Raw genomic sequence first — 24,568 nt, 5'->3', positions numbered from 1 at the left:
TCCATTCTGGTGCAAACAAGGGAGTATTCAAAGATTAACAGCTAAACTCAAATTGCATTGGATAGAGAAATGAAGAAGAAACATGTGAAGAGCCTTTTTAATTGTATTTTACAGTTTTGTCTTCACTTGTAAACTTGGTGATATATATAAACCAAGTAGCAGCTAGTAATTAGATGTGAATTTTCCAGAGCTGTTTAGAAAAATCCAGAGAGAAAATCATCTAGTTTGTACTAGGAAGCAGTTGTGATTTAATTCTTTGAATCACAGATTTTCTGAAATAACACATCTCTGGTGGAACAACAAATCCACCAGAAAAGTTTTTAAGTTCTTTGTGTTCCTTACATTTGTGTTTGAATATATATCTGTTTCTGAAATAACACATCTCTGGTGGAACAACAAATCCACCAGAAAAGTTTTTAAGTTCTTTGTGTTCCTTACATTTGTGTTTCAATATATATCTGTCTGTATTAGCTTCAAGTAATTCACACACATTTGCTCACTAAAACACTTAGCCTTAGAAACTGCTCAAAACTTGAAAAAGTTTTGAGATTTACATTCAACCCCCCTTCTGTAAATCTCATTGTTAGTCCACTGGGAATAACAATTGGTATCAGAGCAAGCTCTTAACATACAAAGAGTTTAAAGATCTATTCTGCTAACATCATGAGTGCACAGAAGAATCCTCTTGCTAGGAAGGATATTGGAACAAAGATTCCAGTCCTGGAAAAAGATAACTATCATCACTGGAAAGTGTAGATGCATTTACATCTTCTTTCTCAAGATGAAAGCTACATCAACTGTATTGAAAATGGTCCTCACATCCCTCACAAAGTGGCCACAGCTGCTACTGCAACAGTTGCTGTTGGACAGTCCATTCCCAAGCCAAAAGCAGAATGGACTATTGAAGACATGGAGGAAATCCGCAAGGACAAGAAAGCCATGAACATTTTGTTTAATGGCTTAGATCAAGATATGTTTGACAATGTCATCAATAGTCAAACTGCAAAGGAAGTTTGGGATACTGTACAAATCATCTGTGAAGGTACTGAGCAGGTTAGAGAGAACAAGATGCAGCTTCTTATTCAACAGTATGAATATTTTCACTTTGAAGAAGGAGAATCATTAAATGATACCTTCAACAGATTTCAGAAACTGTTAAATGGATTGAAGCTGTATGGTAGAGTGTACCAAGTCAAGGATTCCAACTTAAAATTTCTGAGGTCTCTACCAAAGGAATGGAAGCCTATGACTGTCTCTCTAAGAAATTCTCAAGATTATAAGAACTTCACACTTGAAAGATTATATGGAATTTTGAAGACTTATGAACTTGAAATGGAGCAGGATGAGATGCTGGAAAAGGGAAAGAGAAAAGGAGGAATAGTTGCACTTGTAGCTGACAGTGAGAAGATTGAAGCCAGGAATGAGGAGAAGACAATGCCAAGTCTCAAAATTCGCACAAGCAAATCAGAATCAAGCAAGGGTAAAGAGCAAGTAGCTGAGGATGAAGACAATTCCAGTCAGGATGACTCTGATGATGTTGATGAACATCTGGCTTTTCTGTCCAGGAGGTTTGCAAAGATGAAGTTTAGGAAAAATACAAAATTCACTAAGCCAAACAAAAACTTGGTGGACAAATCCAAGTTCAAATGTTATAATAGTGGCATTAGTGGACACTTTGCAAGTGAGTGTAGGAAGCCAACCTCTGATAAGAAGAAATTTGAGCAAGTTGATTACAAAAAGAAGTATTTTGATTTGCTCAGACAAAAGGAAAGAGCTTTTCTCACTCAAGATGATTGGGCAGCAGATGGAGTCAATGAAGATGATGATATGGAATATGTCAACCTAGCCCTGATGGCTAATTCTGATGAAAATGAAACTAGTTCATCAAGCAACCAGGTAATTACTACTGATCTCTCTCAGCTTTCTAAAAATGAATACAATGAAGCCATAAATGATATGTCCAATGAATTATATCATTTGCGTGTTTCCCTTAAATCACTAGCCAAAGAAAACACTAGGATTAAAAAGAATAATGTGTTTTTAAGTGATAGGAATACTGTGTTAGAGGATCAGGTAATTGAGCTTGAAAAGATTAAACTTAAATGCTTGACTGTTGAGAGTGAACTAGAAGAAGCTGTTAAGAAAGTAGAAATTCTTTCTAAACAGTTTGAGAGTGAGCAAGAGGTAATCAAGGCCTGGAAAACATCTAGGGATGTTAGTGTTCAGATTGCCAAGGTTCGGGGAATTGAATCATTCTATGAGGATGCCTGGAAGAAAAACAAAAAGGAGTTAGAATTAATTGATGGATTGTCAACGGATGTGGAATCAATGGATGATGAAAGTTATCCGTTGAAGGAAGAAAAAGAGCATTCGTTGAAGGCTCATCAATTAAAACAGGCAAGTAATTTCAAAAATAAAAATCTCAATAAGAAGGATGGTTCAACTTTCAAGAACTTTGTCAAAGAAGGAGCTAGCACATCCAAAGATGCCAGTAAGGTGAATATAGGACACATGACTTTAGATCAGCTGAAAAATAGGCTTAAGTTGGTTGAGGATAAAAAGGAAACTAAAAGAAAATCTAAAAGAATTGGGAAGGTAGGGATTAATAAACATAACAATTACACACCTGATAGGTATGCTCCTAGAAAAAGCTGTGTGCATTGTAAAAGTGTTAATCATCTATCTGATAACTGTAAATCTGTTAAGAATGCTCCCATGCCTTCAAATCCCTCCATGCCTAACATGTCTATGTCACCTCTGCATGCTATGCCTGTTATGTCTCATCAGAATCCCCATGCATATTTTACAAACATGCCATATATTAATAATCCTTATTTTATTGCATTTAGTATGCCTCAAATGCCATACAATATGCATATATGGAATAACATGTTTGCACAATCTATGCCTTATCAAATTCAATTAAATGTGCTAAATGATTCTGTGACTAACCCTACACTTCAACCAACTACATCTGAGACCAAGGTTGACCCAAAGTTACCTAAGTCAAAAGATGCAGGAGGAATGAAGTCTAGGAAAAAGACTATCAAGGCTGGACCCAAGGAAACTTGGGTACCAAAATCAACTTGATTGATTTTGTTGTGTGCAGGGAAAAAGAAGGAATCTATAGTACTTGGACAGTGGCTGTTCAAGACACATGACAGGAGATTTCACCCTGCTCACAGAGTTTAAGGAGAGAGCTGGTCCTAGCATAACCTTTGGAGATGACAGCAAAGGATTCACTATGGGATATGGCTTGATTTCAAAAGAAAATGTCATCATTGATGAAGTTGCATTGGTTGATGGTCTCAAACATAACTTATTGAGCATCAGTCAACTATGTGACAGAGGGAATAATGTTTCCTTCAATTCTGAAGCCTGTATTTTTACAAGTAAGAAGGACAATAAAGTGGTTCTAACTGGAGTTAGAAAAGGGAATGTGTATTTAGCTGACTTCAACTCTACAGATGCAGAATCTATTACTTGTCTTTTCAGCAAAGCAAGTCCAGTTGAAAGTTGGCTATGGCACAAGAAGCTGTCCCACTTGAATTTCAAGACAATGAATGATCTAGTCAAAAAGGACTTAGTTAGAGGAATGCCTCTAGTAGAATTCACAAGGGATGGACTGTAACACCCCCAAATCCGGGGTCGGGGATCCGGGTTGTCACGAGTTCCATTTCCCTTAATAACACCCACTCTTAATAAATAATCAACTACTCTGTACTGTGACCCCACAATAAACACACACACCACAAGTTATAGTCTCAGAGATGAATATCCAAAAATAATCACAAGTCATTTTATTCCACAATTATATGCCAATACACCTTAAACAGGTTTCTGAATAAATTTACATTTCTTTGCCATTATTACAATTCATAAATATACATAATCTGATACATCAAAAGTTGAAAGCCTAGCCTATTGGTAGTTCCTACCTCAGCTACAGCGACATCAACGCCTATAGGAAACTACGGAATGTTTCCTATCCGCTCGCGAATTGGGAGCTTGGTCCTGTTCATCTTGTCTATCTGATGTTGTGTGATGAAAGAAGAAAGCAAGGGTGAGCAGCAAGCCCACCAAAATAATATGTATAATGATTAACAATATATATGAGCCTACTCATAATACTCCTGAAAGTCTTGGTCAAAAGAAATGAACCAAGTTGATATCTTAATGCGATGAAGTCGTAAAGTATTCAGTATATATACATATATACTTTTCAAAATATTGGAAATCCTCTTCCATGCATAATACACACAAGTTCCAGTGTATAACTGTATAAAAATATCGTTGCAAGGTGATCTCATATATCTAACCTTGTCTCAACATTTTTCTGAAAATCTTTGTCATGCATAAGATAATCATTTACTAGATATAAGTTTAAAAGATGAAGTTACAAGATACTCCAATATACTTATATCTTTTCCAAATACTACTTGAACTACCACCGTTCAAGTTATAATTAGTTCAAAAGTTCATCACGTAGATGAGACTACAAGACCAGATTTGAATAGATTAAATCTTTTAAAATATCATCAAAATAAAATGAAGTTACGAAATACTTCATTTGATGTAAACATCATTTTGAAAACTTGACCCTGCCAACACTCAACAATCGCCCAACCGTAGCCTTTCTATCGAAGTGCTCTGGGTAGTGTTGCAGAAATTATCCAATTGGATGATGAACTCATTACGGGAGTTTGCCGCGCCAGAAAGACCACTTACGATGATCAGTCGTAGTAGTACAACCCCACCATTTTCTAAATGTAGAGGAGAACCTGTCGGATTTACTTGTCAACCGAACACTGAACTCCTAAGGAATGGACCGCCTTAGCGGAACTTCCAGGCCATTTGGGCCAATATAATAAGGCTGGGCCGGCGCCACTCAACCACTTACGCCACTCCTAGTTCAGATGAAATCCATAACTCTGAAACGTAAAGCTCGTTCCCCCTTTCCCCAAGTAGAAACTTGTTGATACGGCTCCACCAAGAAGTCATATCTAGTTGGAAAGGAAAACTCACCGATATTTCCCAGGCGATGCCTGTTAATGGATTAACTTGTTCCAAGAATTTTACTTCCCGAGTGTTGGGTAAGTAATCAATTCATTTATCAAAACAGCAACCTTGTTGCGAATATAAAACACACCACAGAGCCGGATCCCTCAGGTTTTGAGCGAGTATTTAAATCCCCTTCGAAAGGAGGATCTTAAATATAAAAATGAGTTTTGGGATCCGCTCTAACTTTTAAAAATCATTTTGAAGGCTCGCGAAACATTTTTAAGAATGTTCGGAGTGATGTTGATTTAGTAAAATAAATCAGTCCCAATATATTAGAAAATATCTGAATATTATTATTTAAATAATATTCCCATAAAGAATAATCTTTATAAAAATAATTGAAGTAGAATTTTTAAAACTTATACTTGAAATGAATAGCAAATAATCAAAGATATACTTATACGAAAGTAATATCTTTATTTGAATAATCAAAAGTGAGTTTGATTATCGACACCTTATTCTTTAATAAAATAAAGAATATATCTCAGCAAATAATCGGAGTCATAGATCCTCAAATGAATATTCAAATAATATTCAATAAATAAATAAGCTGAGTCATAAGCCCTTGAATGAATATTCGAAATAATATTCAATAAATAAATAAGCTGAGTCATAAGCCCTCGAATGAATATTATAAATAATATTCATTAAATAAAATAAAGTTATCGAATAAAACTTATTCGATTAATAGTTTTGAAAACTATAACCATATATATAAGTATATATATATATATTTATATTTATATCCATATATACAAAATCTACTCGGGATCCTCGACTCCCGGTTTTAGAAAATATTTCCACCTTTGGGTCCCTATACTAAGGGTATGCAAATTACCGCTATCCTCTAGCATAGGTATTATCAACAATTATATATGGAAAGAATACGAAACAGGCATGCATATATATTCCATATCAGCATGCTTCAATATATCGCAAAATTTGCTAATTAACCAACATGCATCTATCACAAGATAATGCATATACATATATACATCACAACAACAGTATAACGGGTAGAAAACTTGCCTGAGCGACTGGGGGTTACGAATGGCTCGGGACGAGTCTGGTAACCTATAAACAACAAGTAAGTTGGAATTAAACCAAAGTCACTTGTAAATCTATACTCTAACCAACTCAGACTCTAACGCTCGTTTTGCGCTTACTGATTCTCTTAAGTCACTCGAGTACCCTCGGCTCCACCATTTTTAATAATTTAACCTTTACGAGTTTTAAGGCGATTCCTTCGCGAGTGTCTTACCAACTGCCTAATACACTTACCATAAATGTTTCATGCATTAATTAACCCTTTTTGGTCTTTAACCTATGTTTCAAAGTAAGACGAGGGGAAAAGTTTCGTTCACGAAACGCCGTTACTTGAAACGGTTGTTTCTCCTAAACCGTGCATCGGAATCGAACGAACTATATATCAAAACGAAGCTCGTAACATGAGCTATCTAAACATTGCAGTGGTCATAATCTAGCAGGGGGTTCTCGGGTCCTAATGTTATGCACAAAAACAGTCCAAAGAAAATCGGACATTACGACGGCTATGTTTACGCGATTACCAATGTTTAAACTACTCCAATTAACCACCAACCAACTCATAACCATCAATACAACAAAACTTCACCTAAAACATACCACATCAGTCCATAATCTCCAAGGTTTTCAACTCAAACAACCACAATGAAGACCTATGAACTATAATCAAGCTTCAATTACCAAAAACACTTCCAAATCAAACCAAACTACTAATAATCACAATCCATGCTTCTCATTTCACAACACCAACCATTAAACTTACTAACAAATAAAGTAAAGGCTAGGGTTTGAAGTTTATACCTTCCTTGGGAGGTGTTAAGTTGCTAGGAAGCCTTAGGGAGCCTCCTACAAGCTTGATCTTTCCAAAGAAATCAAGAACACAAAGTTAGGCTTTGAAGTTTCTAAAAGTCCGATTTAAAGAACTGTAAAAATGAGGGTCTTACCATGATTATTTGGACGAGACTTGTGAACAAGAGTTGTAGGCCATCTCAATACCTTTCCAATGAGCTATAGAACACAATATTTGAGTGAGAAATGAAGGAGATACAGCAGTTTTAGTGTTCTGGTTCTGTTTTGGCCGAGAGCATGAAGAACAATGCCTTGGTTTCTTTTTGATTTTGATGAAAAATGATTTGCTTGGCTTGGTTGGTTTGATTTTTGTGTTTGTTTTAGTAAATTACCTAGTTGCCCTTGATTTTGTGTGGTTAAAAAGCCACCACATCTCCTCCTTTCCATATCATGCTTGTGTCATCCTCATGATGTCATCCTCCCCTCCTTGTCCTCTTCTCATTGGTTGGGTGACATCATCCTCTCTAATCCCTTTGATTAACTTCCTAATTGTTTGCCTAATGACCGCTGATCTGTTATACGGTTCGCTTAACTTTTATTTTCGTTTATCGTTTGAAGGATCATACCCGGGATCTTATTACTTAGGTTCCCTTAACCTTTCTCAATATATTATATTCCTTTTATGATCCTCTCCTATAATCCTTTAATTTAAATCCTTTTTATCCTGTTACCTTTTTCTCAAATCTTTCCGTATCTAGTGTATTTCCGGGAAAAATCAAAGTGTTCGGATTTGGATTCTGACGATCTTTACATACACTTATATCCCATATAAAGTACTAATAAAATCTCAGAATATCCATATCAGAACCCCTACATAGTGTGGCATGAAAAGTTTTCTCATTCAGCAAAAACACTATTCATAAGGGTTTCAAAATTTCCCAAAAATTGGGGTTATTACAGTCTCCCCTCCTTAAAAGGATTCCGTCCCGGAATCAGATATAAAATGAATAGGGATACTCTCTTAGCATTGCACTTTCTAATTCTTGAGTAAATTTTCCCACATTATGGTCCTATCACCAAACTCTGCCTAGTTTGATAACCCTTCTCCTAAGCACTTGTTCCGTTTTACTCTATAACCCTTCCTGGTTGCTCCATATAGGTTACGTCGGGTTGCATGTCTATGCGCTCATATGCCCCTATTAATCTGGCATCTGAATTACACTTCCTTTCCAAGGGAATACCTATAACAATACTAGGTCCCCTACTTCCCATTCCTTGTCCTTTCGTGTCAAATCAACATAATTTTTATGTCCATCTTAGGCTACTACCAGCCATCCTCTGATTAGATCTATTATATCCTTGGTCCTTTGGACCACTACTGGTCTGAGCATCTTGCGCTCTTACAACTTCATCCCAACACAAGGGGATCGACATTGTCTTCTCTCAAGGATCTCATAAGACGATATCTCAATACTGACATATGATCTATTGTCGTAAGAAAACTCAATCCGCGTTATGTGATCATTCCAATTCCTTTCAAGTCTATTGCACATACTCTCATTATAGCTTCTAGCATTATAGCTTTTGCTTCTTAATACCCATTCTTTTCCAGTTCGTAATCGCTACTACCTTCCGTTCCTAATATTATACTGGTTATACTTTTGCTCGTTAGCGTTCTATAACCTTTTTAATAACCACGTCAACCTTAGTATCACGAATGTGTTTCCATTCCGCATACTACCACCACTTTATTACTCCTTTTTCAGTTGTTTCTATTTTCCAAAATTTGGTCAATCAAATAGAAGTAAAGGAATTTGTTGAGAGATCACTATGATCATGAACACTTGTTATATCGCATAGTTAGTACAGAAGGTGGCCATCCTTTAGTACTTGACAAGCAATTAAACAATATGCGGTATCCTACTAGGCTTCTATCACAAAGATAGATAGTCATTCGGCAATACCTCCCCTTCTGGAAGGGTTGTTCTTCTCAGCTTACATGAAATGAAAAGAAGAGAAAAGAGCGAACTGAAGAGAATTGTATATATATGTAAAAAAAATATTGCCATAAAATATCTGGCTTGGAATCTACCTCTGAACTATAGAGGTTTGTCATAGGAGAACAAAACATATATGTATTTATATCAACATCAAGTATTATAGCATCGTATTTCACATGCCTAAATATTTGCTATTCCGTCCATCATTCTATGGACCCATGCACTTCCTCTAGCTTATACACAATTACCTTTGAAACTCCCTCGATGTCGAAAATCGAACCTGGGATCTCATTCTAGACATCATTGTTACTAGAATTCTATGCTTGCATCGCAACCTTCCTCGTATAATAATACGGCTCTCTATTGATAAGAAAGAATAAATATTCAATAGGTAGATACTCTACTTAATTAGTCTATCAATGATAACTTATACACTACCACTACCCGATTAGTGGTATTCAATCTCAACATCCATTCCAATACAACTCTCACGGTTGTAACCAGCTCATTACTCGCAGAATCATTGCTGCATTACTATGGTCCACTACTGACCTACTGTCGTCATTCATTTTCCATGAAGTCTTAATATCTAACCATACGGAGTCCATACATGTCGTATAGAATACTTCTAAGGAGTTAACATAACCCCCATTCATAATTTATGAAGAACACTCCAGATCCTGATGTACTTTCATGACATGAAGCAGATAAAATTGCAGAAGAGTTTCAATCAAAGCAACGATAGCAGGTTAATACCATTCTTAATCGTATGCCTTCAATTGAAGACTTAACTCAAAGGTTCGTTTAGTCCTTTTTTTTTTTTGAAATATGGTCCTGGATTACTCTCAAGATAGGACCTTCTAAGATAGATAGCCCGCTCATGGCGATTATACGAATTAAACCTTTACCAACTACTATTACAGTTGGGTATTGCACAGTCATCAGAAGGAATGTCAATCTTTCAAATCATAATACAATCTTCACGGCTTTAACCATTATCATTGTACTCTCCTGGCACGAGCGCCGATAATTATCTTTTTACCTTTAAAGTGTCGGCCACCTCTTTGGCCTTTCCTGATAGTAAAATTTCCTTACAGTCAATGTCATTTTAACCACCTCCAAATAATTTTCTATCTCATTTCAATCACAGCTTATGTGAAGATGTTTTCTTTAAAGTCTGATGAGTAAAAATAAAAAAAATTATCACCATTTTTCTATAAGTTATTGCCTCAGTCTTTAGAGGTTAATCACTGTCACGACTGACTTTTAATCATACTTAGAACATCTTTTATCTTAAGTCCTAATTGCCCTGAACAATTTCGACCATTACTGGTTCGATCCATACCTTCTCGTGGTTTAACACGTGCCTCACTTGGCATCATTATAATTACGTCATATTTCCTTTATCAACATTTCTATTCTTGAGAATTTTGAATATTACCTTTCTCCTTGTAAAACCTCTAAGGTTATCCTTGAATCGTTCCTCCTGTATTCCCTAGATACAGGGCATATCAAGATACCATTTATTAATACCAGAATCATTGTCTATATACTTCTGAAAAAATTTCTCCATTGATTCTTAAAGGTTGTTATTACCTTAATCCTTTCCAATTCATACTGTCAAAACTCATACTATCCCTATTAAGGGTGAAATGCCAACCTTTAGGCATTCCCCTAGGATTCGTTTTAAGTTACTGATGTTCTATCCTTAATTCCACCTTTAAAAAGGTACATGCATCCTTCCATGGATAAATCAAGTCATATATTCCTGATAAGGGTGTCTTATTCAATCATTTCCACCTCGATAGTATATGCCTAATTTCACAATAACATATGTATTCAAAATGAGGTCAATCAATATGGCCTCCAAAAGATAACAACGGTTATCCGCTTTTCTTTCCTGATTTGGTAATGATCACATGGATGTTCTGGAAGATATTGGTCGTGTTCAACGTGAACTTCTTCTTAATAAATCCTTATTTACTTTTGTTGTTTATCTCAACAGTCATCTCAATGTTGGGATATCTTTCATACCTGGCGTCTGCCTTTCTGGGTATCATGCCCCTGGTCTTACACTTCACATTCTTGAAGGTCACTTCCTTCATCCAATTTTCCTAATTTCTTACTTCCTTGTCTCCTCAGTCTATCTGCGTCTCATTATTTATCCTTCGAACTATCTCAAGGTTTCCTCGAATCCTCCCAACTTACAGGGGATAAAATATATGTATCTCTTATACCTTCAACCATCAATTTAACTCATGGTGAATCACCCTCATCCCGACGATTACATACTTTTCTATTTCTATTACTACGAGTCTTTAGGGTTTCCTCATACCCAACTCCCTTATCATTCCTCAAACTCTATTGCCTTTATATTTCTTTCCACTTCAGTTTCTTTTTATTTTCCTTTCTCTTATCATTATTTTATGAACCAACACAACATAAGCATTGATTTCATACATCTCGTCATTCTGGATTCGTGTCCTCAGAACGAATCTTGATAACTTTTACAACTTAGGTTCATAATTCATCATACTCGTCTGTCTTTGTTCTGTCTCTAAAGCTTTTACACTATATCCATAACCTTGGGAAGTACTTCCCTAAAAATAATTGACTGAACTTAAATCAGTTTATTATAATCTCTTGCTCAGTGCCTTTCTTGGCCTTTCACCAGTGGGTGGTCTCTCTCTTAGGAGGGTAAGTGACAAAAATAGTCTTTTGTGGTTCATCAATCATTTAGAATCTCAAATGATTCCTATATTTCCTTTAGCCAGGCTCTTGCCTCGACTGGGTCAGCTTGTTCCTTGGAACTCTGAGAGCTTAGCAACTTAAAGGTCTTGAAAGAATTTCTCACCGCATTGTTTCCTCAGGGTGGTGGTTGGGGATAATAGTCTAAGTTCTGTCTAGAAAGGTCCATAAATTATCATATAGGAGTACCGTCTCGGTTCTCCTTTCCTTACTCGACTTCTATTTCCTTAGTCTGAACGTTTCCTCCTCCTCCCCGTAATCGGGGTCATCCTTCATGTTTTAAATCCTCATTTTCCACTTCATTATGTTATGGGTTCTTTCTATCTTGATGGCGACCTCCCTGACTATCACGTTCAGGGTTTGCTCTAAATCTTATTCCTCAAACTAGCTTTCATCTAAGATCTCATCTTTAAGCTCTTGAACATTTGGAACCCAAATTCTGTAGGAATACCTCATTATTCCCTTATCATCTTTCTCGATATTAATCTTTTATCTAATTGTTGGCTCTCTGCCTTCGTTCATCACTTTTTCTGGCACAATCTGTTCTTTTCCAATAATTTGAACTGTATTGCAATCTCAAACAGCTTTTCGGTACCGGCTCCGGTTACCTTCACTTCTATTTCCATTTTCTCAAAATCTCTTATAAACTCTCCAAAAGACATTATCATCTTGAGTCTCTCCTTTTTACTAAGGGCATCAGCCACCATATTGGCTTTCCCCGAATGATAAAGAATCTCCCAATCATAATTCTTGATTAGCTCTAACCGCCTCCTCTGGCGTATGTTGAGCTCTTTCTACGTAAAAATGTACTAGAGCTCCTATGGTTTGTGTAAATCCCGCACTTCTCTCCATACAAGTAGTGCCTCCAATCTTTAGGGTAAAACTATTGCCACGAGCCTAAGCTCATGGGCGGGGATATCGAATTTTATATTCCCTTAATTGTTTTGACACGGACGTGATTATCTTGCTGTGCTGTATAAGAAGCACCCAAATTCCTTATGTGAAGCGTCACTACAAATCACAAAATCTCCTTTTTCCATCCGGCAACGCCAACATAGGGGCCATCACCAATCTTTGCTTCAGTTCTTGAAAGTTGTTCTCGCATTTCTCTGTCCATTCAAACTTCTTAGTCTTACGAGTAAGCCGCGTTAAAGGGGCTACTATCTTTACAAACTTGAACGAATCTCCGGTAGTGACCAGCCAATCCTACCTCTGGTAATTCCCCGAACCATGGTCATCAATTCCTCAGTGGTCCTTTATTCATTCTTGTCAGGACCCTCCACGAGATTCTTCTCAGCAACAATCCCTTCTAGGACAACATCCTCAACCGCTACATCCTCAATATGAACATCATCCGGTCCCTCATTAGGGTGTTCCATTGGATCCACAATCTGATCTCCAATAACTAATAAAACATCATCGCGTTGTTGCTCCTCAACCTCAGGGTTCGGAGTCCCGCTACCATATACGATAACGAACTACGCTTATATCACGATATTTATAAGGGTTCCCCTAAGGGTTTTAACTGTCAGTAATACGTTAGGTAGTCCGACTATGAACTTGGCAAGAGTTCTTATTATCTTAGTGAACTTATTATCTTAACGTCCCATCATCTCTGAGGTTTATAACGCTTAGCTCTGATACCATTTCTGTAACACCCCCAAATCCGGGGTCGGGGATCCGGGTTGTCACGAGTTCCATTTCCCTTAATAACACCCACTCTTAATAAATAATCAACTACTCTGTACTGTGACCCCATAATAAACACACACACCACAAGTTATAGTCTCAGAGATGAATATCCAAAAATAATCACAAGTCATTTTATTCCACAATTATATGCCAATACACCTTAAACAGGTTTCTGAATAAATTTACATTTCTTTGCCATTATTACAATTCATAAATATACATAATCTGATACATCAAAAGTTGAAAGCCTAGCCTATTGGTAGTTCCTACCTCAGCTACAGCGACATCAACGCCTATAGGAAACTACGGAATGTTTCCTATCCGCTCGCGAATTGGGAGCTTGGTCCTGTTCATCTTGTCTATCTGATGTTGTGTGATGAAAGAAGAAAGCAAGGGTGAGCAGCAAGCCCACCAAAATAATATGTATAATGATTAACAATATATATGAGCCTACTCATAATACTCCTGAAAGTCTTGGTCAAAAGAAATGAACCAAGTTGATATCTTAATGCGATGAAGTCGCAAAGTATTCAGTATATATACATATATACTTTTCAAAATATTGGAAGTCCTCTTCCATGCATAATACACACAAGTTCCAGTGTATAACTGTATAAAAATATCGTTGCAAGGTGATCTCATATATCTAACCTTGTCTCAACATTTTTCTAAAAATCTTTGTCATGCATAAGATAATCATTTACTAGATATAAGTTTAAAAGATGAAGTTACAAGATACTCCAATATACTTATATCTTTTCCAAATACTACTTAAACTACCACCGTTCAAGTTATAATTAGTTCAAAAGTTCATCACGTAGATGAGACTACAAGACCAGATTTGAATAGATTAAATCTTTTAAAATATCATCAAAATAAAATGAAGTTACGAGATACTTCATTTGATGTAAACATCATTTTGAAAACTTGACCCTGCCAACACTCAACAATCGCCCAACCGTAGCCTTTCTATCGAAGTGCTCTGGGTAGTGTTGCAGAAATTATCCAATTGGATGATGAACTCATTACGGGAGTTTGCCGCGCCAGGAAGACCACTTACGATGATCAGTCGTAGTAGTACAACCCCACCATTTTCTACATGTAGAGGAGAACCTGTCGAATTTACTTGTCAACCGAACACTGAACTCCTAAGGAATGGACCGCCTTAGCGGAACTTCCAGGCCATTTGGGCCAATATAATAAGGCTGGGCCGGCGCCACTCGACCACTTACGCCACTCCTAGTTCAGATGAAATCCATGACTCTGAAACGTAAAGCTCGTTCCCCCTTTCCCCAAGTAGAAACTTGTTGATACGGCTCCACCAAGAAGTCATATCTAGTTGGAAAGGAAAACTCACCGATATTTCCCAGGCGATGCCTGTTAATGGATTAACTTGTTCCAAGAATTTTACTTCCCGAGTGTTGGGTAAGTAATCAATTCATTTATCAAAACAGCAACCTTGTTGCGAATATAAAACACACCACAGAGCCGGATCCCTCAGGTTTTGAGCGAGTATTTAAATCCTCTTCGAAAGGAGGATCTTAAATATAAAAATGAGTTTTGGGATCCGCTCTAACTTTTAAAAATCATTTTGAAGGCTCGCGAAACATTTTTAAGAATGTTCGGAGTGATATTGATTTAGTAAAATAAATCAGTCCCAATATATTAGAAAATATCTGAATATTATTATTTAAATAATATTCCCATAAAGAATAATCTTTATAAAAATAATTGAAGTAGAAGTTTTAAAACTTATACTTGAAATGAATAGCAAATAATCAAAGATATACTTATACGAAAGTAATATCTTTATTTGAATAATCAAAAGTGAGTTTGATTATCGACACCTTATTCTTTAATAAAATAAAGAATATATCTCAGCAAATAATCGGAGTCATAGATCCTCAAATGAATATTCAAATAATATTCAATAAATAAATAAGCTGAGTCATAAGCCCTTGAATGAATATTCGAAATAATATTCAATAAATAAATAAGCTGAGTCATAAGCCCTCGAATGAATATTATAAATAATATTCATTAAATAAAATAAAGTTATCGAATAAAACTTATTCGATTAATAGTTTTGAAAACTATAACCATATATATATATATAAGTATATATATATATATTTATATTTATATCCATATATACAAAATCTACTCGGGATCCTCGACTCCCGGTTTTAGAAAATATTTCCACCTTTGGGTCCCTATACTAAGGGTATGCAAATTACCGCTATCCTCTAGCATAGGTATTATCAACAATTATATATGGAAAGAATACGAAACAGGCATGCATATATATTCCATATCAGCATGCTTCAATATATCGCAAAATTTGCTAATTAACCAACATGCATCTATCACAAGATAATGCATATACATATATACATCACAACAACAGTATAACGGGTAGAAAACTTGCCTGAGCGACTGGGGGTTACGAATGGCTCGGGACGAGTCTGGTAACCTATAAACAACAAGTATGTTGGAATTAAACCAAAGTCACTTGTAAATCTATACTCTAACCAACTCAGACTCTAACGCTCGTTTTGCGCTTACTGATTCTCTTAAGTCACTCGAGTACCCTCGGCTCCACCATTTTTAATAATTTAACCTTTACGAGTTTTAAGGCGATTCCTTCGCGAGTGTCTTACCAACTGCCTAATACACTTACCATAAATGTTTCATGCATTAATTAACCCTTTTTGGTCTTTAACCTATGTTTCAAAGTAAGATGAGGGGAAAAGTTTCGTTCACGAAACGCCGTTACTTGAAACGGTCGTTTCTCCTAAACCGTGCATCGGAATCGAACGAACTACATATCAAAACGAAGCTCGTAACATGAGCTATCTAAACATGGCAGTGGTCATAATCTAGCAGGGGGTTCTCGGGTCCTAATGTTATGCACAAAAACAGTCCAAAGAAAATCGGACGTTACGACGGCTATGTTTACGCGATTACCAATGTTTAAACTACTCCAATTAACCACCAACCAACTCATAACCATCAATACAACAAAACTTCACCTAAACCATACCACATAAGTCCATAATCTCCAAGGTTTTCAACTCAAACAACCACAATGAAGACCTATGAACTATAATCAAGCTTCAATTACCAAAAACACTTCCAAATCAAACCAAACTACTAATAATCACAATCCATGCTTCTCATTTCACAACACCAACCATTAAACTTACTAACAAATAAAGTAAAGGCTAGGGTTTGAAGTTTATACCTTCCTTGGGAGGTGTTAAGTTGCTAGGAAGCCTTAGGGAGCCTCCTACAAGCTTGATCTTTCCAAAGAAATCAAGAACACAAAGTTAGGCTTTGAAGTTTCTAAAAGTCCGATTTAAAGAACTGTAAAAATGAGGGTCTTACCATGATTATTTGGACGAGACTTGTGAACAAGAGTTGTAGGCCATCTCAATACCTTTCCAATGAGCTATAGAACACAATATTTGAGTGGGAAATGAAGGAGATACAGCAGTTTTAGTGTTCTGGTTCTGTTTTGGCCGAGAGCATGAAGAACAATGCCTTGGTTTCTTTTTGATTTTGATGAAAAATGATTTGCTTGGCTTGGTTGGTTTGATTTTTGTGTTTGTTTTAGTAAATTACCTAGTTGCCCTTGATTTTGTGTGGTTAAAAAGCCACCACATCTCCTTCCTTTCCATATCATGCTTGTGTCATCCTCATGATGTCATCCTCCCCTCCTTGTCCTCTTCTCATTGGTTGGGTGACATCATCCTCTCTAATCCCTTTGATTAACTTCCTAATTGTTTGCCTAATGACCGCTGATCTGTTATACGGTTCGCTTAACTTTCGTTTTCGTTTATCGTTTGAAGGATCATACCCGGGATCTTATTACTTAGGTTCCCTTAACCTTTCTCAATATATTATATTCCTTTTATGATCCTCTCCTATAATCCTTTAATTTAAATCCTTTTTATCCTGTTACCTTTTTCTCAAATCTTTCCGTATCTAGTGTATTTCCGGGAAAAATCAAAGTGTTCGGATTTGGATTCTGACGATCTTTACATACACTTATATCCCATATAAAGTACTAATAAAATCTCAGAATATCCATATCAGAACCCCTACATAGTGTGGCATGAAAAGTTTTCTCATTCAGCAAAAACACTATTCATAAGGGTTTCAAAATTTCCCAAAAATTGGGGTTATTACATGGACTGTGTGATGCTTGTCAGAAAGGAAAGCAAAAGAAAGTATCATTCAGTAAGAAGCTTGAATCTGCAATTGATGAACCATTACAACTGCTACACATGGATCTTTTTGGACCAGTCAATGTATTGTCAATTTCAAGGAAAAGATATTGCCTAGTGATTGTAGATGATTTCTCAAAGTTTTCATGGGTTTATTTTCTTGGATCAAAGGATGAAGCTAGTGAAATCATTATCAATCATATCAAGCAAGTCAACAATCATCCTGATTTCAAAGTAAGGAATATTAGGAGTGACAATGGAACTGAGTTCAAGAATTCAACCATGAATTGTTCTGTGAAGAAAATGGGATCATGCATGATTTCTCAGCTCCAAGGACTCCACAACAAAATGGTGTGGTGGAAAGGAAGAACAGATCACTAATTGAAGCTGCAAGGAGAATGCTTGAAGAGTCAAAACTCCCAACTTACTTTTGGGCTGAGGCTGTTAACTGTGCATGTTACACTCAGAATATTTCTCTAATCAATCAGGCAAAAGGCATGACTCCCTATCAATTATTCAAGAGAAGAAAACCAACTTTAAACTTTCTGCATGTCTTTGGGTGCAAATGCTACATCTTAAGGAATCAATCTGATCACAAAGGGAAGTGTGATGCAAAGGCTGATAAAGGAATATTTGTTGGTTATTCTGCTGGAAAATCATATAGGGTCTACAATCGAAGAACCAACATTGTCATGGAATCTGTGCATGTTGTGTTTGATGATAAAAAGATTGATGGACTAACAGATGAGGTACATCATGAAGGACTCAAATTTGACAATATTGAGATATATTGTGATGATAGTGAAGATGAGAATGATGAAGAAGGCATCTCAAGAAGAATTCAAAATCTGCCTTTGGATAATGCACAGAATGCTGCATCCGTTGAAAGTCATAATTCAGCTTCCGTTGAAAGAAACAATGCAACATCCATTGAAAGACAAAGTGCATCATCTGTTGAAGTTCATAATGAAGCATCCGTTGATCACATTCTGTCAACGGATAATCAATTCACTTCATCAGTTGATAGAGCTCCCAATTTCTTTCAAAGGATCAGCAACTCAGGGGGAGTTTCAACCAATCAATATTCTATCTCACATCATGACAATACTGAGGCAACCTCATCTAGAGCTAATCTACCACCTCAAAGGAAATGGACCAAGAATCATCCTTTTGAACTGATCATTGGTGATGCTACATCTAAAGTGTAAACTAGAAGGGCTACTCAAGATGAATGTCTGTATAGTAGCTTTCTATAACAGGAGGAACCTAAGAGAGTGGAAGAAGCTCTATTGGATCCAGATTGGATTTTAGCAATGCAAGAGGAGCTAAACCAATTTGAGAGGAACAAAGTATGGAAGCTGGTACCCAAGCCAAAGAACAAGAGTTCTATTGACACAAAATGGGTATTCAGAAACAAGATGGATGAAAATGGCATTGTCATAAGGAATAAAGCCAGATTCGTTGCTAAAGGCTATTCTCAACAAGAGGGAATAGATGTTGATGAAACATTTGCTCCAGTTGCCAGACTTGATGCCATCAGAATCTTTCTAGCCTATGCAGCCCATGCCAATTTCAAAGTCTATCAAATGGATGTCAAAAGTGCATTTCTAAATGGGGAATTTGAGGAAGAAGTTTATGTAAGCCAACCTCCAGGATTTGAAGATCCAAACTTTCCAGACTATGTGTATTATCTGTTAAAAGCACTCTATGGACTAAAGCAAGCACCTAGAGCCGGGTATGAGACTTTGTCAAAATTTCTTCTAGATAATCACTTCACAAGAGGTACTGTTGACAAAACTCTTTTCTTTAGAAATGTTAATGGCTCTACAATACTTGTTCAAATTTATGTAGATGATATTATATTTGGATCTACAGATGATAAGCTTTGTAAAAAGTTTGCTAAGTTAATGCAAAGTAAATATGAAATGAGCATGATGGGAGAGCTAACTTATTTTCTTGGTTTACAAGTTAAACAAGTTAGTGGTGGAATTTTCATTAGTCAAACTAAATATATTTATGATCTTTTAAAGAAGTTTGACTTAATGGACTGTTCATCTGCAAAAACTCCCATGGCCACTTCCACCAAGCTTGAATTAAACAAGGCTGAAAAGTCTGTGGATATTTCAAGTTATAGAGGCATGGTTGGCTCACTTTTATATTTAACTGCTAGTAGACCTGATATAATGTTTTCTACATGTCTCTGTGCTAGATTTCAAGCTGACCCTAAAGAATCTCATTTAGTGGCTATTAAAAGAATCTTCAGATATCTCAAAGGGACTCCAAATCTAGGAATTTGGTACCCTAGAGAGTCTGGTTTTGATCTAATTGGCTACTCAGATGCAAATTATGCAGGCTGCAAAATAGACAGGAAAAGTACAACTGGTACCTGTCAATTTCTAGGGAACAAGCTTGTGTCAAGGTTCAGCAAGAAGCAAAATTCTGTTTCTACATCAACAGCTGAAGCTGAGTACATTGTTGCTAGTAGTTGTTGTGCACAAATACTATGGATGAGAAATCAACTATTTGACTATGGACTAACTGTTGACAAAATTCCTATATTCTGTGACAACACAAGTGCCATTGCCATTACTGAAAATCCAGTTCAGCACTCAAGAACTAAGCACATTGACATCAAGTACCACTTCATTAGGGAACATGTGATGAAAGATACAGTGGAACTTCATTTTGTTCCAAGTGAAAAGCAGATTGCAGACATATTCACCAAGCCACTTGATGAATCAACATTCACAAGATTAGTAAGTGAGCTAGGTATGCTTAATTATTCATAAATTTATGTCCTCTTTATAATCTGCCTTGAAGCCTGAAATGAATTTGCTGCAAGAACAAAGTTGGCTTTAAGTAAAAATTATTCTATCAATGGATATTCCCTATCCGTTGAAAGCCAAAATTGTTTTATCAACGGATGTTCATTATCCGTTGAAAGACAAATACATTTCTGGTAATTTTATCCCTCAACGGATAAAATAGTGTTGATCATCAATGGATAACTATTTACCTTATCCGTTGAAGTGTCACATCAGTTACTTTAAGTGAGTCACAGCCGTTGATTCTTTTACTTAACCGTTGATACATATATACACTGTTGTATGTATTTGTATTAAAGGCAGTTTTCAGAATTTCTACACTTTTCTTTATTCTTAAATGGCTGTAATTTATTTAAAAGTATCATTTAATCATTTTATTTACGTTTTAATTCAAGAAAGTATAAAAGCCCATTGAATTCTTATTTTCACTTTACGCTTTCTTGCAATTTTTATTCTCCTTCTCTCCCAAAACTCTCAAGTTTTTCTCTGCAACCTCTACTCATAACAATGGCACCAGTAGTCAAAATTATGTCTCAGTCTGGATTTGTTTATGAAAAGAACAATTTCGTAGCCTTGGTTGAAAAGAATGAAGCTCATTCTGATTATCACAAGATGATGGACTTCATCAAAAACTGCAAACTAAGCTATGCAATGCTGGAAGCCCCAACCATTTACTGTGAGGTAATTGAGGAGATTTGGACAACTGCAGAGTTCAACTCCACAGATATGACTATTGCCTTCTCTCTCAAAGGTAAGGATTATTGCATTAACTGTGATGATATACAGTCTTGCTTTAAGTTGCCTGAGAATAATGCCATGACACCACATACTGATAAAGATGTATCTGCTATGTTAGATTTCATAGGCTATGCTTTTAATTCTGCTAGTTTAGGTAGTATTAGAAGGAAGGGCCTTAGGAAAGAATGAAGTTTTCTTGGAGATGCCTTTATCAAGGTTTTGTCTGGAAAGATTAGCAATTTTGATGCCATAACTTCATCTCTTGTTAATATGCTCTATATGCTAGTTTCTGATAGGTACTTTAATTTTAGCAACTATGTCATGCTAGAATTAGGTTCCAGGTTAGGTAACAAAGCTAATAGACCACATAACATCTACTATGCTAGATTATTTATGTTATTGGCTAACCATGTTGCTGAAGGGTTAGTTATATCTAATGAGAGCAATAAACTCAAATGTTGGGCATAAGAGAAAAGGGTCCTTGCAGACCTTTTGAGAATCAACCTCAACAACCAGGTGCCATTGGTATATTTGCCAATAATGAATGCACCACAGGTAAGTGAGGTAAACACTTCTATAACTCCTACTGTTTCCAACCCCATTATTTCTTTTCTTTCTAGTGTGGCATTGGAATCTGTGTCTTTGTCCCAACAGGTTCCTACCAAAGCCACCAAAACTAAAATTTCAAAACACAAGTCAAAGAAAACCACCTCTGTTGTTTCCCAAAAGACAACAGTTGTAACAACTACCATAAACCCTGAAGGGAGTGAACAGGGTGTGAGTGGTGAGGGAAGGGGTGAACATCAAGAAACCCCCTAGGATAAGGTGGGAGAGGTGAGTGGTACCCCAGCCAGCCAAGCCACAGTCTCTCAAAAGACTGTGGTGGTTCAAAAGGAGTCAAACACATCCCTAGTTGCATCCTCCCAAAATGATGCAGCTATTGAAAATAGTCCCCAACCAGGGACACAGAATGTTACGACCGGCATTTTATGTAATATTATTTGTGAATAATATTAAGTTAAATAAAAATATATTCAATGATTGTGCGCTAGTGTGAGTAAAAATTTCTGCATTATAAATTTGCTTTGTGTAGTATATGATTTTTCAAAGCAAAAGTTTACTTAATTTCTTTATTTTTGATTTATAAGGAATATTCTAAGCCTTGGAGAAATTTTCTTTTAAAAGATATTTTGTTCACAAATTTTGAAAGTGATTTTATAAAATCTCTAAAAATCCAAGTTATTTTATGGTATAAATTTTATAATTTTTGAACTTGTGTTTTATTTTATAAAAATAAATCTTTATAAATATAATTAGCAAATTACATAGTTATCCTTGCATGCAAATTCCTTCCATACATTCCAAAAGGGCTAAAGAGTCAATAACCACCCCACTAACTCTTATTTCCTAGCCAAATACCTTCTTTACCCTTGCATGCAAATTCAACCAAGTTTAAGTGGAAGGTTAATCATGACAATTCCTAATTCCACTCACTTTTGCCAATACAAAAACCATAAGACAAGCAAAGTCATGATCATTTTACTCATCACCCACACCACACTCACTCTCTCCTCCCTCCCCTTCTCCCTCACTCTCGGCTCTCTCTCTCATTCTCGGGTTTTTAGACCGAGAACCCCCCTCCCCATTTTTCTTCATTTCTCCACCAAGCTTCTACTCTTTATACAAGTAAATGTTATCTCCCATACCATGATCATTCATATTTCAAAGAGTTTTGAGTAGAAAGTTTAAGTTTAAGGGTTGCATGTAAAGGTTTTAGTGAAACTCAAAATACAATCTTGATTCTTATGGATTTAAGGTTGTTTTTGAGAGGACTACAATGAATGGATAAGTGCCAAGTCATGAGAAGGAAAATCTTGATGATTTAATGGCCATTTCCATCCATTTCATTCGGCCATGACCATATGGGAGCCGAATGAATGGTCCTTGAAATCATTCTTGTAGTTTTGATCAATTTTTGCATGTTTATGTGATAATGACTTGAATTTGGTGGTGAAAATTTGATAAAACTCCTTGCATGCTAAGTGATCATCTAGGTATACCTTAGGCTAGGCTTGCATGTCAATTTTAAGATGGAATATATGTAAAAAATATGTTGTTTTGGTTTGAAAAACCCGAAGGCATGCATGCATGTGGAATTCTCTTAGTTTGTTGTAAGATTTTGACCATTTGGAAAAGATTTTGTTAGTGAGCCTTAATTTCAGTAGGAATAATGTGATAATATGGATTTATGCTTCTTGTTGCATGGTAATAATTTGTGGTTATCTTTTATAAAAATATATATCTTGTTGTTTCAAAAGCATAAAGGTTTATGATTTGTTAAGAGTAGTCTCTTTTATTTTGCCATAGTTGCACCATAGGTAAGGATGATCTCACCAAGGGTATTTTGAGAAAAAGGGAGTTAGTTCAGTAGAACACCAAGTATAGGTCTTGGTTTAAGTATTTAGTTGTTGATAATTGGGTTTGTCAAGTCAAAACCTTGGAAAATGAGAGTTATAGTTTCTGCAGAAAAATCAGTTTAGTACCCTGAGTTTAGAGTGAGTTTTGACCATGTCATTGATGTGCACTTTGAGGCCCAAGCCACCAGAAGTTAGTATGGGGAGTATATAATAGGTTTTAGGAGTTGGTTGGAGGTTTGCATGTCATTTGGTTAGGTGCACAAGTAGAATAACAAAATCTGTCCAGCAGGGGACAGTTTTGTTGCAACTTAGAAATAGGGAGATTTGGCCATGTCATGGGTAGGCCCTCATTAGGCCCAATTGGGCCTTAGTTAGAGGGTATGTCAGAGAAGTTTTTCCAACCATAGTTCATAGGATATGAGCTAGAACCATGTGTCACAAGTTAACTCAAGTCAGGGCATTTTCTGCCCAGAAAAACAGGGGAACCTTGGACTTTTAGCTTAGGCCCAAGAAGGCCCAAGCCAGGCCTTTGAGCCACATCAAGCTTGTGAGATGCCCTTAGGTCAGGAGAGTCTTGTGTAAAAATTTTGAAGAAAAACTTGTAGTTTAAGAGTGTCTAATGCACTCAAGAAACCTTAGTTACCATTCTGAAATTTGCACCAGTGAGCACTTTCACTTATCACATAATTTTAGGACACTTAGAAGTGAGTATTAGGTCGACCACCATAGTTGTAAGATAGTATAAGGTCAGTAGAACAAAAGGCACAAGTGAGGGTCAATAGGTTTTGGATAATTTAGGAAAGGCACATTGAGTTAGGAAGCCCAAATTCGAAGACTTCGTTTAGTTAGCGACCAAGTAACTTAAGTGGTGAGTCGAGATCATCCAAGCCTAGCGTGGCATTATGGTGTATATGATGTTATTTGGTATTAATATACGATATGTGATTATGTGGCTACGTGTGTACATTTGAAAATATAAATGTTGGATATGAATTAAGTGTGTATAGGCCTAAGTGCCATCCATG

The sequence above is a fragment of the Apium graveolens genome, chromosome 6 (genome assembly GCF_009905375.1).
Source record: "Apium graveolens cultivar Ventura chromosome 6, ASM990537v1, whole genome shotgun sequence".
Classification (NCBI taxonomy): Eukaryota; Viridiplantae; Streptophyta; class Magnoliopsida; order Apiales; family Apiaceae; genus Apium; species Apium graveolens.
The sequence above is the reverse complement of the archived record's forward strand: the minus strand, read 5'-3'. Positions refer to the sequence as shown.